Below are 17,687 nucleotides of genomic sequence, written 5' to 3'. Positions count from 1 at the left end.
TGAGGTCATTTCTGGCTAATGTGTCTTCCTCAAAAGTATTTTATGGTTCAAAACAAAGAAATTTAGAGAGCCCTTCATATTTGATTGTAAGGTCAGAACATTTTTGCAGCTATATTTTACATTGATAAGATGCTAGGGTGCATAGGGAGACCCTAAAAGCCATGCCCCAGGAAAAAAATAGATGGGTTTAAAATTTTTCTCTCAGGAGTAGGGGTCCTGTTGCTTGAGAGTTGATTGCGATGTGTATGTTTTGGAGCAAAACACTACACCTTACATAGAAAACAAACTTATGGTTAACAAAGGGGAAAGGGAGGGAAGGGATAAATTGGGAGTTTGGGATTAGCAGATAGATACTACTACATGTAACATAGATAAACAACAAGGACCTACTGTACAGCACAGGGAACTATACTCAATATCTTGTAATAAACCATAATGGAAAAGAATCTGAAAGAGTATGTGTGTGTGTATGTGTGTGTGTATAGCTGAATCACTTTGCTGTACATCTGAAACTAACACAACATTGTAAATCAACTACATTTCAATTTAAAAAAAAAGGAAAATAAAACATAAAAAAGACTTCAAATCACACATGCCTAGACATGTTTTATTGTTTAATTATTTATAATTATTGTTGCTTGATGTAACAAAGCAGTCTTAATAAAATTTAATAGAAATTAAAAAAAAAAAACACTGTGTCTTAAAGTGTAGTCTCAAGTTTAACTGCATCCACAGTCATCACACAGAGGCACCATTCCTTGGAGATGGGGCCTGGGAGTCTGCATTTTAAAGAAGGTCTTTCCCCTCCGAAGTGTTTTTATCCACACTAAAATTTGAGTGGTGTTGCTTTGTATAATAGAGGATATGTGTGGTAGAGAGGAGGGAAGAGAAGAGCAGGAGAAGAAGGAGAACAGAAATAAACTGGGAAGTTTAGACAGGGAGGTGGGAATTAGAAAAAATAGAGATGCTGGTGAGAATGAGCAAGACCCTGGGGGGCTGCCCACAGACAGGCCCCAGTGTCCCTACCTCTCATTTGTAGAGAAGCTTTCACCTCCACCTTCTAGGCCTTCCCTGAGTTCCAAAGAGCAAATTTAGAGAAGTGAGAAAGTGCAGAAACAAAGGAAAACAGTGAAGCAAGGCAAAATAATAATAGTCTAGCCGTAAAACAAAGTCAAGGACATTTAGTTCCTCCGCAAGGGCTACAGATAATATCCAGAGCCATGTCCTTGAGTTGTTTTGCAGATACCAAAACCCCTACCAGGTGGAAAAATTTAACTGCATGCTGACCACTGGCATCTAGATTTCAGACTGGTTGGAATCAGAAGGTTGATGATTGAGATTCCTGAAACATCACCCTGTTACCTCAGTATCAACCATGAGCTGACCTTCTCCCTCACAATGTGTTTAAAAACCCTTTCCTGAAAGCCACCAGGGAGTTGGGGTCTTTTGAGCATGAGCTGCCCATTCTTCTTGCTGGGCTCTGCAACAAACGCTGTACTTTCCTTCACCACAACCTGGTGCCAGGAGATTGGCTTTGCTGTGTGCTGTGCGTCGGGTGAGTGAACCCCAGTTTGGCTTGGTAACACTAGTAGAGACTTTGTTTTAATGAAATGTTTATTGTGCTGCATTAGTCTGGGTTCTCCAGAGAAATAAAACTGATAGGATATCTATCTATCTATCTATCTATCTATCATCTATTGAGAAAGAGAGAGAGAGAGAGATTTACTACAAGGGATTAGCTCATGTGACTATGTAGGGTGAGAAGTTTAAGTTGAAGACTCAGGAGAGCTGATGCCCATCCAAATCTGAAGGCTTGAGAACCAGAGGAGCCAATGGTGTTGGAGTCCGAGGCTAGTCCAAAGTCAGGAGGAGAACAATGTACCAGCTTGAAGACAGTCAGGCAGAGAGGTGAATCTTTTTGTCTCAGCTTTTGATTCAATAAGGCCTTTAATGGATTGGAGGAGGCCCATCTTCATCCGGGAGAGAAATATGCTTTATTCAGTCTACAGATTTAAATGTTACTCTCATGTAGAAACACTCTCATAGACACACCCAGACAATGTTTAACAAACACCTAGGCAACCTGTGGCCCAGTTAAGTTGACACATAAAATTAGTCATCACAGGTGTGATAATGCCTCTTTTGCTCTCCTGCATTTCTTCAGTCTTCAGTGGAATGCTGAGATGCCACCGTTGTATGTGCTTGTTATGCTAGAAGTTCTTGAGAAGCCAGGGAGGCTGTGCCTTGACCAGGTGGGAGGAATACCCAAACTTCTATCTCCCCTGTAGCAGAAGACCACTAGGCACTGGCTTGTATGCCATGTATGAATTTTGAAAAAATAAATTATTTGATGTGCTCAACTAATATTTACTCGGTGCCTACAAGGTACTCTATTAAAGCATGCTTAAATACACAAACATGATTTTTTTCTGCTCTCAGAGAGTTTGTAATCTGGTAGGAAAGGGAAAACTCTTAGTAGAACATACTACGGCCAGAGTTAGAGGTAAAAATGAAATAAATGCTAATCACTGTGTTCAGAAAGGATGAGAGGCCAAATACATGAAAAGAGAAATGTTATCAATAACAAAGACAAATATTTATAAGTGGTTGGCTTGAGCGAAGATTACGTCATGTATTGGATAATATTAGGAGATCATTTTTACTACTGCAGATATTTTGGTATGTTTTCATACAAAAGATACATAAGACGACAAATGTTCCTGAAGATCACAGAAACATGTTTGACAACGTTGTAAAGGGGTCAGTTTGTGATTCAAATGCTTGACCTCCCCCTTCTTATTCCCATTTCCTTATAAAGACCCCCTACCCCCTTAGGTGGGTCCAGTGCCCCAATTATTGCCTGTTTTTCCATTTTTTTCCTCAGTTTTAAGTTCTTTTAATGTGATGGTTGATAGACTATACTTTACTACAAATAAATTCCAGTGCCTTCCCTTACACTGGAAACCATTTAACCAACCACAGGTGACCAAGCTGGGGTGGGAGAGACTTGGATTAACAAAAAGGAGTTTGGGAGTGAGGTGCCCTCGTCTCTCTTTCTCTCCCTTTCACCCCAGCCCGCGACTTTCCAAAGAGAATGTTGGTCTTTCCTTGACTAATATCAAGAGAAAATTGTGCTGGATGGAGTTAAATAGGCAAGGAAGACTCTATCCAAGACTACTGGAATAGGGGTCAAGACCATTGCATTAGGGAGAAAGATTGAACTCAACCCTGAATATAGGGACAGGTAGGGATTTATAGTGAATGGGTTGGGTGGAGGAGTCCCTGGATGGAAAATACTAAGAGCAACTTTTGTTCAATATCAAGGGTGGGATTGGATATTAAGGGTTGGAGGAATTCTTGCTAAACAGGCTCAGCAGGATTACTGCTAAAACTAGGTTAAACAGGATTCTTTGCTAAATGTAGGCTCAGTTGACTGAGGTCAAGTCCTAGCTGAGAAGAACACCCGGAGAAGTCTGGCTAACGTTTAATCAAAAAGGGAGTCCTTGTCAACAACTCGAGGTTTGTTATGAGTGTGGCTGAAAGGTGTGTGGAATAATGAATGATACAATTTCCAGACTTTAATCAGCCAAAACTTTTGGTGTTTGGAGTTCTTATTCCTTCTCTTCAGTAGTAATCGTCACAATAACTATCACTTCTATACAGTCCTATGTGTTAGTGCATTTTACCCTCACAACAGCCCTGTGGGTCTCTCTACTATCCCCTTGTCACTTATGAGAAAAATGGAGCCTAGTGAAGTGAAGTGAATTAGCCAAGGTCACATAGCTGAGAGGTGGGATTCAGACACCAGAGACTGTGCCGTTTACTGCTAAGCTAGCCTGCCTTATTGTGAAGGTCACACTTAATCAAAAAGGCAGGCTCCCCCCCACCTTTCTCTCTTTTCTTTATGGTGAAGAGTCCCAGATTTCAGTCTGTTCTCCCATCTGTGTCTGGGTCTCCACCATCTTCCTCTCTGCAACATGGCGACTGCTAAGGTTGCTGGGAAAGCCCTGTACAGCCACATGGACCAATCTGAACTCTTTACATACTAGTAAATGCTATTCAGGGATCCCACAAGAAAGCACGATGAGGTACAGAAAGCATCTTCTTGAAGTGGGAGAGCAAGAAGGCATCATAATTGCATTCCTGGCTTTGAACAATTACCTATTAATGTGTGTGTCAATGTACTTGTATCCCACATTGAATAAAAAACAGGAAAATAGGTTAATATTGAGGGAGATTAATAATAGTTAAGAACAAATAACATAAAAAGAGAAAAAAAGTTATTAAAATTTGCATTGTCATAGAAAGTAATACCAAATTCCAAATTGTTTACTATGTATGCTCCACTCTGTACGTAAGTAATTATGATCTTCATTTAAGGAGGAAGGACTCTGGGATCTGGTTTGTAAATAACTAAATGGCAGATTCTCGTGCTCACTCAAATCATTGCCCTGGGGGGTGTAAAATTTTTTTTTTTTTAATGATTAAATAATTTGTCCCTGACTTAATACAAATGATAAAAATAGCTTAGATAAATGAAGGAACAAAATCATGTATGCTCAGATTAAGCTTTATTTGAACCTCAGAAAAATAGGACTCAATCCCATTTTTGTCATTTTGAAAGTGCGTCTCTCTCCTTTTCTTCCTCTCTTCTTTTATTTCTAAAGAACAGCCAAGAAATGGCTTAAATTTGCCCACTGAAAAGCTGGGTTACAACGTGGAGGTGAACCATTTTGCTGAAATCACTCTTTGCAGAAATATACAGCTCCTTAGCTGGGTGAAGATATTCCTGTCATGGTGGAAAGCAGGTGTGACACAGCAGGAAGGTGAGGGTTGCCATGGTCACAGCAAAAGACTTCAGACAGCTCGGATGCTTCAGGAGAGTTGGCCTGCCAGGATAGGTGTAGCCCCTGATCCTTCTGTAGCCACGATGGATGTCATTCCCCAGGGAAGTTCCAGTACTCACTACCATGAGGTGCTTTCACTCCTTTGTGGATTCAAATTTGATTTGGCAAAGTAATCCCGCAACATTTGATTTTAACCTTGTGTTTTAAAGTCAAAGCAACTGACATGGGTTAAGAACACTTCTGGTGTTTGGGGCCTTAGAATACATTAGTCACTCTCACTTGTTTTGTTACTGAACCAAACTTGGGTCCAATTGCCTGTGCAGTGAAGCCAATCTACTGACACCTGGATGTGGTGAAGGAAAGTGCAGTGTTTATTGCAGGTGCCAGGTAAGGAGTCCAGGCAGCTAGTGCTCAAAAAGCCCAAACTCCCTGAAGGCTTTCAGGGAAAAGTTTTTAAAGACAGGGTGAAGGAGAGGGGTTGGGAGATGTGTGATCATCTCATCAACTTTCTTCTGATTGGTTGGTGGTGAGGTAATCAGGAGTCAACATCATCAACCTTCTGGTTCCAACTGGTCTGGGGTCTGTGTGCTTGTGGGCAGCATACAGTTAACTTCTTTGTCCTGGCGGGGGTTTCAGTATCTGCAAAACAGCTCAAAGGACATGGCTTAGAATATTATCTACAGCCCTTGAGGAGGAAATAAAAGTTCTTGACAATGTTTAATGGCTAAACTATTATTATTTTGCCTTGCTGGACTGTTTTCCTTTCTTTCTGCATTTTCTCACTTCTCTGATTAATTTATTCTTTGACTGAAGTTTTTCTACAGACAAAAGTCAGGCAGAGGACATGGGTGGAGGTCTACTCTGTACAAGTCTCATAGGGTCCTGCTTGGTTACAGTTTTATCAGAGGGGATGCTATCCAGTGTTTAACTGGGTTCTGGAGTCAGAACACGAGCAGGGCCAGTACAGTTTCAATGTATGCTGTAGTATTTTTTTAGCATGCCTGATTCTAAGCCGTCTATTTTACTTTTCTGTGCCTCGTTTTCACTCCCATAAAGTGGAGGGTGATAACAGTCTCTCCTTCATGGAGGGTTTTGATTAGGATTAAATGAGATAGCAGGAAGCATTTGGAACGATGCTGGGCACATACACAGGCTCAGTGAAGATTAGTTAATGTTTTCTAAAATGAGCAATGAATTGAGCTATTCACATTCAAATGAAGGGACTCTTCTAAAAATGTTTAATTTCTAAGTTTTAGTGATTTTAAAATACATGGAACCCAGCTGAGAATGTGTGTATATGTGTGCATGTGTTGGATGCTGGCAGAGGGTAGGCAGTGTAAATCCAGGCATTGCCGTTTACTTCTGTGGTGTTGAAAATAAAGAAAAAGTAGGCCCGCAGCTAAGGAATAACAGGTTTCTCCATAATTTGTTTAATTTTTTTTAAGTTCTAGTTCTAGAGTTAGAGTTATCCTTTATGTTTCCAATGCAGGAGGGGCATGGAATGAGATTATCCTTTAGGAAGGCACAATTTTGGTGCCATATTTATGCCCTTATATTGTTATCTAGGAAGTTCAGTTCCTTTGACCCATTTCCTCACTAAGATGATGCAGAGAGAAGAACACGAGCAGGGCCAGTACAGTATAACTTATTAAGACCTCAGTTGTTGATCCATGAAAGTGGAGGACACTAGAGGCTCTCCTGAAGTTTGTGGTAGGACTTTGGATTAAGGGCAAGGGTTCTCACTAATAATCTTTCTCCCTTTCTCAAAAAGAGGCTAGTTCTTTATCCTTCAAAACGTGTTTCAGCTACACAGACCTGACATGAGTGTAGTCATCAGTAGGCTTAAAAGTGAAATGCTCTTTCTATTTAATCGGGAATGAAGAGGAGGGAACTAGGAACAGATTAGACAGAGTTATTTTTCTTGCAGATTAGAAAGCATTGCTCTTGTTAGTCAGTGTTCTGTTCTTGTCATGTAATCTTCTTGCTTCTCAGGGGGTCCTTTCTTCTACCTCTTTCTCATGTTAGGATACTGTTGGAAGAGGAGATTAGTATGATGTTGGCTGAAATTAGGTTCTTACACATTACTATTACCTTGACCTTAATGAAGCCCAACCTTAAATTTTGTCTACAAGGCACAGATATATAATAACCAAGGTTTTGGTATAAATTTGCAAAAAGGTAATATAAAATTTTTGGCTATTTTGAAACTTCATTTTCAGTGGCTACCATAACATTTCTTCATATCCCAAAAGCCATAATGTCAAAATATCATTGAAGATGAAAATATTAGTGATAAAAATGATTGTGGGATTCTTACACTTAGTTTTTATTCTTAGTTTTGTATGCTTTTCTTTATTTGAACTTCATCCATGCCTCATACATTATTTTATTCCTCTGGCCTGTTTCATAATCCTTTAATTTATTCTACTCTTCTCCTAATTCCAAGAAGAAATCACCTGTTCATTTTACTGATTTTGGCCATCACACTCTCCTTTTGGCTATTCTTAGGGACCCAGTCCTGCCCTTAGCCAGGGAATACTTCAATGAGATAGGCTTGTTTACTTTCTCATTTGAGATTTTTGTTTTTCAGACTGCTCTCTCTTCATGGGGTGGGGATAGGGGGATGAGATGGGGAAGGTGCCATCTTGTATTCTATTTTAGCACCATTAATGAGTCAGTAACATTTATTCATGACTTTAATAGAGGATCTCCTAACTATATACTGAGTAAAAGTGATCAGGTCTGAGGGTTAAGAAAAATGCCCTTAGCTTCAAATATTCAACTACTTCTCAATTCTGTAGATAACAAAACTGTTTCCAAGAATATTTTATTTGCCCCAAATGTTCAAAGATCAATGGGACTTTGCAAGGTTAAGACAAAATTCAGAGCTGACAGGCCATTTTAGCTCTAAATGTGATCATTAATCGTTGTGGTCTGAAGTCTTCACTTGGGTAAAAAGTGCCCTGCAGAATGAAATGAAGGGGGAGAACTTTTTGTTGTTAAGATTCTGCTGTCCACTACGTGTACTAGTTCTTGGTAAAATGATTTTATATATTCTTACAACATTTCAGTCCCAGTCAGGAGTAACAAGGGTACTTTCATGGATTTATTGTGGGATAATTGACATAAAATAAACTGTTCATATTAAAAATTATAAAATTCGATGAATTTTGACACCTGTGAAAACATCACCGCAACTAAGATATTGACTATATCTGTCATCCTCTCAAAATTGCCTTGTACCCTTTTTGGTCTCCTCCCCCTCCAAATACTCCACTATCCCTAAGGCAACCACTGGTCTTTTTTCTGTCAATATAGATTAGCTTGCACTTTTATTGAGTTTTTATAAAAAGAGTCAAACAGTATGCACTTTGCTTTTTTCACTCAGCATAGTCATTTTTGGAGAGTCACAGATGTTGTATATGTCAACATCTTTTTATTGCTGAGCAGTATTTCATTGTGTGGATACATACATCTGTCTACTCATTTCCCTTTGGTGGACTTTTGGATTGTTTCTGTTTTGGGGCTGATACAAATAAAAGTTCTAAGGTCAGTTATGTACAAGACTTTGTATTGGTAGATGAATGGATAAAGAAGATGTGGTACATATATACAATGGAATACTACTCAGCCATAAAAAAGAACAAAATAATGCCATTTGCAGCAATATGGTTGCAACTAGAGATGATCATACTAAGTGAAGTCAGTCAGAAAGAGAAAGACAAATACCATATGATATCACTATATGTGGAATCTAAAATATGGCACAAATGAACCTATCCACAAAACAGAAACAGACTTACAGACATAGAGAACAGACTTGTGGTTGCCAAGGGGGAGGGGTGTGGGAGAGGGAAGAACTGGGAGTGTGGGATTAGCAGATGTAAACTATTATATATAGGATGGATAAACAACAAGGTCCTACTGTAGAGCACAGGGAACTATGTTCTATATCTTGTGATAGACCATAATGGAAAGAATACATTAAAAAAAGAATGTCTATATGTGTATAACTGAGTCACTTTGCTGTACAGCAGAGATGGGCACAACCTTGTAAATCAACTATACTTCCATAAAAAATAAAATTAAAGAAAAGACTTTTTGTATACATATGCTTTCATTTAATTGTGTAAAAGCCTAGGACCAGAATGGCTGGATCAAATGGTAAGGTCATGTTTAACTTTTTAAAGGAACAATGCAGTTTTCCAGAGCAGCTAAATCATTTTTCATTATCAAAATGGGCATGAGGGTCCCAGTTTCTCTGCATACTTGCTGACACTTGCTATGCTCAGTCTTTTAAAATTTAGCTCTTCTAGTTGATGTGTAATGGTATCTCAATGTCATTTCATTTGTTTTCCCTAAAGAATAAAGATGTTGGGCATTATTTCATGTATAAATAAATATCTGTATATCTTCTTTGGTCAAGTGTCTGTCCAAAATTTTTGCCTATTATTTTTTTTTAATGATTGCTTGTTTTCTTATTGAGTTGAAAGAACTTACATGTTCTACATACAAGTCCTTTAGTAGATATCTGTTTTGAAAATATTGTCTCCAAATTTGTGACTTGCCCTTTTATTTTCTTCACAATGTCACATAAAGAGTAAAAGTTTAAAATTTTACATCTAATTTATTGATTTTCTTTAATGCCTTTTTGTATACTATTTAAAGCACCATTGCGAAACCTAAGGTTACCAAGATTTTTCTACTATGCTTTCTTCTAGCAATGTGATAGTTTAAGCTTCTGTATTTCAGTCTATGATTCGTTTTTTAATATGATGTCAGGGAATGATTGAAGCTTTTGTTTTTTTAAATAAGGTTATCCTATTGTTCCAGCCCAATTTGTTGAAAGGATTAACATTTCGCCATTGAATTGCCTTGGTATCTCTGTTGAAATCAATTGACCATATGTGCATGTATCTATTTCTGGACTCTCTATTTGGTTGCTTTGAATTACATGTATATTTTTATGTCAACATCACACTTTCTTGATTAATGGAGTTTTGTAATGTATTTTAAAATTAGATGGTATAAGTCCTCCAACTTTGTTCTTTACTTTATTTTTTAAACCTTCACTGGCTCTCTATTTCTTTTTTTTTTTTTTTTTTTAATTTTTGGCTGCATTGGGTCTTTGTTGCCGTGCATGAGCTTTCTCTAGTTGTGGTCAGCAGGGGCTACTCTTCATTGTGGTGCGTGGGCTTCTCATTGCGGTGGCTTCTCTTGTTGTGGAGCATGGGTTCTAGGTGCATGGGCTTCAGTAGTTGTGGCACGTGGGCCCTAGAGTGAACAGACTTCAGTAGTTGTGGTGCGTGGGCTCAGCAGTTGTGGTGCATGGGCTCTAGGGCGCTCGGGCTTCAGTTGTTGTGGTGCACTGGTTCAGTAGTTGTGGCTCTCAGGCTCTAGAGTGCAGGCTCAGTAGTTGTGGCACATGGGCTTAGTTTCTCCGCAGCATCCCGGACCAGGGATTGAACCCGTGTCCCCTGCAATGGTAGGCAGATTCTTAACCACTGCACCACCAGGGATGTTCTGTTCTTTACTTCCAAAAATCATTTTGGCTTTTTAAAGTCTTATACACTTACATATAACTATTAGAGTCAGATGGTCTGTTCCTGTTAAAAACCTGCTGGAATTTTATTTGAGATTGCATTAAATCTATACATCAATTCAGGAAGAATGAAATCTTAACAGTAATTGATGTGACCCCTGAAGAATTTATGCCTCTTCTTTTCACATCTTTAAATTTTCTCTCATCAATATTTTATAGTTTTCAGTGTATAGGCATTACACATATTTTGTCAAAATTTATACTTATATATTTCAAAATATTTCATGCTATTGTAAATGGTATAGTCTAAAATTTTAAATTTCTGATTGCTTATTACTAGTTTGTAAAACTATAATTGATTTTTGTATTTTGATTTTGTAAACCTTGCTAAACTCTGTTATTAACTCTAGTAGATTTTTGGAAATTCCTTAAGATTTTTTACATAGATGATCATGTCATCTGCAAATTTTCTTTTTTTCTCCAATCTGTATGCTTTTTATTTCCTTCTTTAATGCACTGCCAAGAACTGCAAATACAATGTTAAATAAAATTATCAGGGTGATTTAGTGAAATTTATGTTGTCTGGTTCTGGAATTTTTGTATTCTTTCACATATTTTTTGAAGTTTGTTCTATGATTTATTTAAGTTCTTTGAAAACAGCAGAGTAGCATTTAGCTCAGAGCTAATTTGGCTCCAGTACTGAGATAATCCACTACTGAGATAATACGTAAACTGTTGCCTCATGCATTAAGAGATTTCTACACTCTAGCTGTTGGGAGGATGAATTGTTCCCAGCCTGCAGTGATCTCTGGAAGTGCTCCCCAACCTCGGGTAGTTACCTCACGTGCAAGTGCTGAAAAGTACTCAGCCGAAGACTCAAGAGAAACTCCTTGCATATTTTCAGAATTCTCTCTCTCTCTCTCTCTCTCTCTCTCTGTAGCACTCTCCTCTTTGTTATGCTGACCTACACTCTAGCTTCTTTGGATTCCGCGAATTCTCAGCTGTCTCTTCAATTCAGGAAGACTTCCAGGGTCTGTTTGGTTTCCACCATTCTGCACTGAGGCCTAGGAAATCTGCAGACAGTAGGCTGGAAAAATTTTAGGCCTCACTTCATTTGTTTCCTTTTTCTCAAGAATCACTCTCCCGAGATGACTTCTGTCCAATGCTGAAAGCTGTTTCATACACTTTGTTTACTTTAAGTTCTTTATGGTGACAGAGTAAAACTGGTTTGTGTTAATTCATCTTGGCCAGAAGCGAAAGTCTTAGGTATATTTTGAGTTCATAAAATTTGTCAAATTTATTAGGACTCATTCATTTGACTCATTCAGACTCATTTAGAAACAGAAACCCAACTCGACTTCCTGAAATATCTAGACTATGAAAAAGCTCACCTAAGTGGGAGGTAAAAAGTAGATTATAGGATACAGAGGTTTAAAAGTGTGATGAAAACACACTCTCTTTCTTCCTTCCTTACATTTGCTTGCTTTCTTGTATCTGCTTGGCTTACTTTTCAGAAAATCTCTTTCCATGGAGTGAAAAGATGACCTGGCAGTTTTAATCTTATGTGAAACTTAGACTGCTGGTCTCAGAAGAAGGGTGAACTTTTTTCCTAATAACCTTGGTAACATTATTTGAGGGGATGCTCATTGCCCCAGTTCAACTTCCATATGCAGCTCTGAAGCAATCACTGTGGTCGAGGTATGGTGTACTCTGCTTTGCTGGTCTGGTCCGGGCCTCCTTGCCAGGGAGGGAGTAAAAATCAGCCATACCAGGAATGTCATGGATTGTGCAGGATTATTTAGAGCAGGGAGGGAGTGATTGTGCAAAGCAAGGGGTGTTGGGGAAATACAAATTTCATGTCTACTATATTTTATTTATTGATTTTTTATTGGAGTATAGTTGCTTTACAATGTGTTAGTTTCTACTGTACAGCAAAGTGAATCAGGTATATGTATACATATATTCCCTCTTTCTTAGATTTCCTTCCCATTTAGGTCACCAGAGAGCACTGAGTAGAGTTCCCTGTGCTATACAGTAGGTTCTCATTAGTTTTCTATTTTATACATAGTAGTGTATATATGTCAATCCCAATCTCCCAGTTCATCCCACCCCCCCTTCCCCCCTTGGTATCCATAAGTTTGTTCTCTACATCTGTGTCTCTATTTCTGCTTTGCAAATAAGGTCATAAGTTCCATTATTCTAGATTCTACATATAAGCGATATTATATGGTATTTGTTTTTCTCTTTCTGACTTACTTCACTCTGTATGCATGTCTACTCTATTTAACTGATAGTACTATTTAGGGCATGCATTAATTGTTTACCTCCGCATAATAAATTACTCCAAAATTTAGCAGCTTAAGGCAACAAATATTTATTACCTCATAGTTTCTGTGAGTCAGGGATTTGAAAGTCAGAGTCACCTATAGCTGGATAGTTCTGGCTCAGGGTCTGCCTTGAAGTTACAGTGAGTGATTTGCCAGGGCTGCTGTCATTTGAAACCTTGACTGGGGATGAGCTAGTGGGATCTACTTCCAAGCCCTCTCACTTGCCTGTTGGCGGACTTCAGTTCTCTGCTGGCTGTTGGCTGGGAATCTCAGTTCCTCACCATGTGGGGCTCTCCAAATCTGCCTGAGTGGTCTCACTACATCAGAGCTGAATTCCCTGAGTGAATGACCTAAGAGAGATTTTTTGTAGCTAAGACGGAAGCTACAGCCTTTTCATAACCTAATATCAGAAATGAAATGACATCACTTCTTCCATGTTCCACTCAAGGGGAAAAGAATTAAGTTCCACCTCTTGAAGGGAGAAATATTTTTAAAAATTGTGGACATATTTTTGAAACCACCACAGGACTTTTATAAGTAGAACTTATGACTTACAATAATCACAAGGACTTGTATTTTTTTTCAGTTCTTTCTTTATATATAAAATTACCTGAATTGTGGTCTGAAAAAATGAGAATTATCTTACTGTCTCAAAAAGAAAATAATGCTGAACTTTGGAAATACCCTTAATATTTTTTTTTGTAATGATGTTTATACTAGTTGAATGTCTGGATTGCTTTAAGAATAGAAAGAAGTCTAAAGATATGCTGATAGACTATAGTTCAAACATTTAAAAATATCTCATACAAATTCAGAAAACCATATAAATGGAAAAAATAACTGCAAACTTTCGCCTTCAGAGACTTAATGTAAGCTTGTGTCTGGAAGCTTCGATTGAGGTTACTGTCAAGTTCACTACAGTGTGAAGGAGATGAATGATACCTTGTATTCCATTTAAAGTTATGGTCTGTAGACACCTGCTCTGATATATTTTACAAACAATTTTCTACCTTGTGTAGACATTCTACAAATGCCATATGGCTATATCTTTAGAAAGATAATAACATGACAATTAATTAAATTTACTATTTGCTACTTTAGTTGTCTCAAGTTCCTAACAGTGAAATAGGTACCTTGATTCTAACCTGCTACCTTTTTCTTAAACTTAATATGTTTACTGTAAGAAAGGGGCAGAAAATATTTAAAAATGCTTTCTCTTTCTCACTTGCCTTAATCCTTATTTTCCTTCATTTAAACATGGAAATTGAATGAAAAAAATACCGACATGAATAATAGCTGTGAACATTTCTTTAGCTTTACGCCTGAAGACTAAAAAAAAAATTTTACTCTTGTTGAAGACATTAACAGAAAACCAATTCTAATAGTACACAAGGTTATATCAACAGTAAGCTTTGCTTTTATTCTGGGCCCCTCCTGCCTCTGTTCTCTTGCCTAGAAAGAGCAACTCTTACTAATTCCTGTGTACTTTTAGAGGGTAGTGTCTGCATCCAGAGGGATGAGTATGCATCTGTGTGTCTGTGCGTGCACGTATGCAGTTTCTCTTTTAATTAAATCAGCAATTCTCTAACTTTAGCATGCTTCACAGTCATCTGAGGGCTTGTTAAAACACAGTTTGCATTAACTCACTACCCACCAGGGTTTCTGATTCACTAGGTTGGAGTTGAGACTAACAAGTTCCCAGGTGGTGCTGATCACACTTTTAGAATCACTGAATTATATTAATGGCAGTAACTGGTTTTGTTCCTTATCTATTGAAGATTTGTTCATGTCAGTTTGTTTGAACCTGCACCATTCTCTTTTGGACATTTGAGCTCTATGGATATACCATAATGTGGTTAATGTGTCCCTGTTGATGGATGCTTAGGTTGTGTCTAATGTTTGAAGCTTTAACGAGTGCAGGTAAATTGGTCAATATTCAATTATCCAAAATTGAAAATTTACCTCATATACAGTTCACAAATCAATTCACAAAAAACAAATTAAAGTTCAATTTGTAGAATATCTAATTTGGTGAACTTACCAATTATAGTCCTGTCAGGAATGTTTTGATAGCTTTAACAGCTTTAGAAGAATGTTCAATTTTGATTACTGGTGACACATACTTTTCTTAAAATTAATTAAAATAAGATTGATATGTTATTGATGAAATTGGCTAGAGAATCTTAGAACTGCTTACAGACTATTGAAATAGCAATCAGTATATACAGGAATACCTTGGAGATATTGTGGGTTCAGTTCCAAACTGTCGCAGTAAAGTTAATATCTCAATAAAGCAAGTCGCACAAATTTTTGGTTTCCCAATGCATACAAAAGTTATATTTACACTATACTGTAGGCTATTAAGTGTGCAATAGCGTTATGTCTAAAAAAAAAAAGGACATACCTTAATTTTAAGCTACTTTATTGTTAAACTCTGCTAACCATCCTCTAAGCCTTCAGCAAATCTTAATCTTTTTGCTGGTGGAGGGTCTTGTCTTGATGTCCATGGCTGCTGACTGACCAGGGTGGTGGTCGCTGAAGGGTGGAGTGACTGTGGCAGTTTCTTAAAATAAGACAACAGTGAAGTTTGTCTCACTAATTGACTCTTCCTTTCAGGAAAAATTTCTCTGTAGCTTGCAATGCTGTTTGATAGCATTTTACCCAGAGTAGAACTTTTTTCAAAATTGGAGTCAATCCTCTCAAACCCTCCTGCTATCAACTGAGTTTATGTAATATTCTAAATCTTTTTTTGCTATTTCAATAATCTTCAGAGCATCTTCACCAGGAGTAGCTTCCATCTCATGAAACCACTTTCTTTGCTTATGCATAAGAAGCAATCCCTCATCTGTTAAAGTTTTACCATGAGATGGCAGCAATTCAGTCCCATCTTCAGGCTCCGCTTCTAATTCTATGTTTCCTGCTATTTCCACCACATCTGCAGTTACTTCCTCGACTGAAGTCTTTGCACCTCCAAAGTCTTCCATGTGGACTGGAATCAAGTTCTTCAAAACTCCTGTTCATGTTGATAGTTTGACCTCTTCCCATTAATCACAAATATTCTTAATGGTGTCTAGAATGCTGAATCCTTTCCAGAAGGTTTTCAATTTACTTTGCCCAGACCTATCAGAGGAATCATTGTCTATGGCAACTATAGCCTTGCAAATTGTATTTCTTAAATAATAAGACTATGAAGTTGAAATTATTCCTTGATCCATAGGCTACAGATGGCATTGTCAATGGGCAGTAATATTTTGAATCTTTTTTTTTTCCAAGCAGTAGGTCTTAACAGTGGCCTTAAAATATGCAGTAAACCATGTTGTAAACGGATGTGTAGTCATCCAGGCTTTGTTGTTCCACTTATACAGCACAGGCTGTAATTCTCAAGGGCCTTAGGATTTTCAGAACGTTAAATGAGCATTGGCTTCAACTTAAGTCATTAGCTGCATTGGCCCCTAACAAGAGAATGGGCCTGTCTTTTGAAGCTTTGAAGCCAGCCATTGACTTCTCCTCTAAAGCTATGAAAGTCCTAGGTAGCATCTTCCATTATAAGGCTGCTTTGTCTGCTTGAAAATCTGTTGTTTAGTGTAGTCTCCTTCATTAATTATCTGAGCTAGATCTTCTGGATAATTTGCTGCAGCTTCTACATCAGCGCTTGTGGCTTCACTTTGTACTTTTATGTTATAGAGATGGCTTCTTTCCCTGAGTTTCATGAACCAACCTCTGCTAGCTTCAAACTTTTCTTCTGCAGCTTCCTCACCTCTCTTGGCCTTCAGAGAATTGAAGGGAGTTAGGACTTTGTTCTGGATTAGGCTTTGCCTTAAGGAAATGTTGTGGCTGGTTTGATCTTCTATCCAAACTACTAAAACTTTCCCCATATCAACAATAAGGCTGTTTCACTTTCTTATTATTCATGTGTTCACTGGGGTAGCATTTCTAATTTCCTTCAAAAACTTTCCCTTTGCACTCACAACCTGGCTAATTGTTTGGCACGAGAGGCCTAGCTTTCAGCCTGTTTTGGCTTTTGACCTGCCTTCCCCACTGAGCTTAATCATCCCTAGCTTTTGATTCAAAGGGAGACATATGTGGCTCTTTCTTTCACTTGAACACTTAGAGGCCATTGTAGGTTTATTAATTGGCCTAATTTCAATATTTTTGTGTCTCAGGGAATAGGAAGGCCTAAGGAGAGGAAGAAAGAGGAATTGCTGATCTGTGGAGCAGTCAGAACACACACAACATTTATCAATTTTTTGCTGTCTAATATGGGTACAGTTGGTGGTGCTACCAAAAATTATAATAGTAACATCAAAAGATCACTGATCATAGATCATCATAACAAATATAATAATAAAGAAAGAGGTTTAAATATTGCAAGAATTACCGAAATGTGACACAGAGACACGAAATGAGCAAATGCTGTTGAAAAATAACACTGGGTCAGACATAAACAAGAATAAAATAATGCCATTTGCAGCAACATGGATGGGCCTAGAGATTATCATACAAGGCAAAGTAAGTCAGACAGAGAAAGACAAATATCACACGATATCACTTATATATGGAATGTAAATAAATGCTACAAATGAACTTATTTACAAAACAGAAATAGACCCACAAACACAGAAAACAAACTCATGGTTACCAAAGGGGAAGTGGGGGAAAAGATAAATTAGGAGGATGGAATTAACATATACACATTACTATATATAAAATATTAATAGGTAAAAAACAAGGACTTACAGTATAGCACAGGAAACTATACCCAATATTTTGTAATAACTTATAAGGGAAAAAGAATCTTAGAAAGAATACATATATATGTATATATTCTTTTTCAGAATATATACATATGAACCACTATGCTGTACACCTGAAACTAACATGACATTGTAAATCAACTATACTCCAATAAAAATAAAAAATAAATAAATGGCACTGATACACTTGTTAGACTCAGGGTTGCCACAAACCTTT

General features: G+C 37.7%; 1 pseudogene; it reads right to left on the bottom strand.

The window, feature by feature from the left end:
* Positions 1-15,153: 15,153 nt before the first annotated feature.
* Positions 15,154-16,834, bottom strand: LOC133091865 (tigger transposable element-derived protein 1-like; annotated as a pseudogene).
* Positions 16,835-17,687: the final 853 nt, after the last annotated feature.

This window comes from Eubalaena glacialis, chromosome 5 (genome assembly GCF_028564815.1).
Source record: "Eubalaena glacialis isolate mEubGla1 chromosome 5, mEubGla1.1.hap2.+ XY, whole genome shotgun sequence".
Lineage (NCBI taxonomy): Eukaryota > Metazoa > Chordata > Mammalia > Artiodactyla > Balaenidae > Eubalaena > Eubalaena glacialis.
Note: the sequence above shows the minus strand (reverse complement) of the source record. Positions and strands in the feature narration are given on the sequence as shown.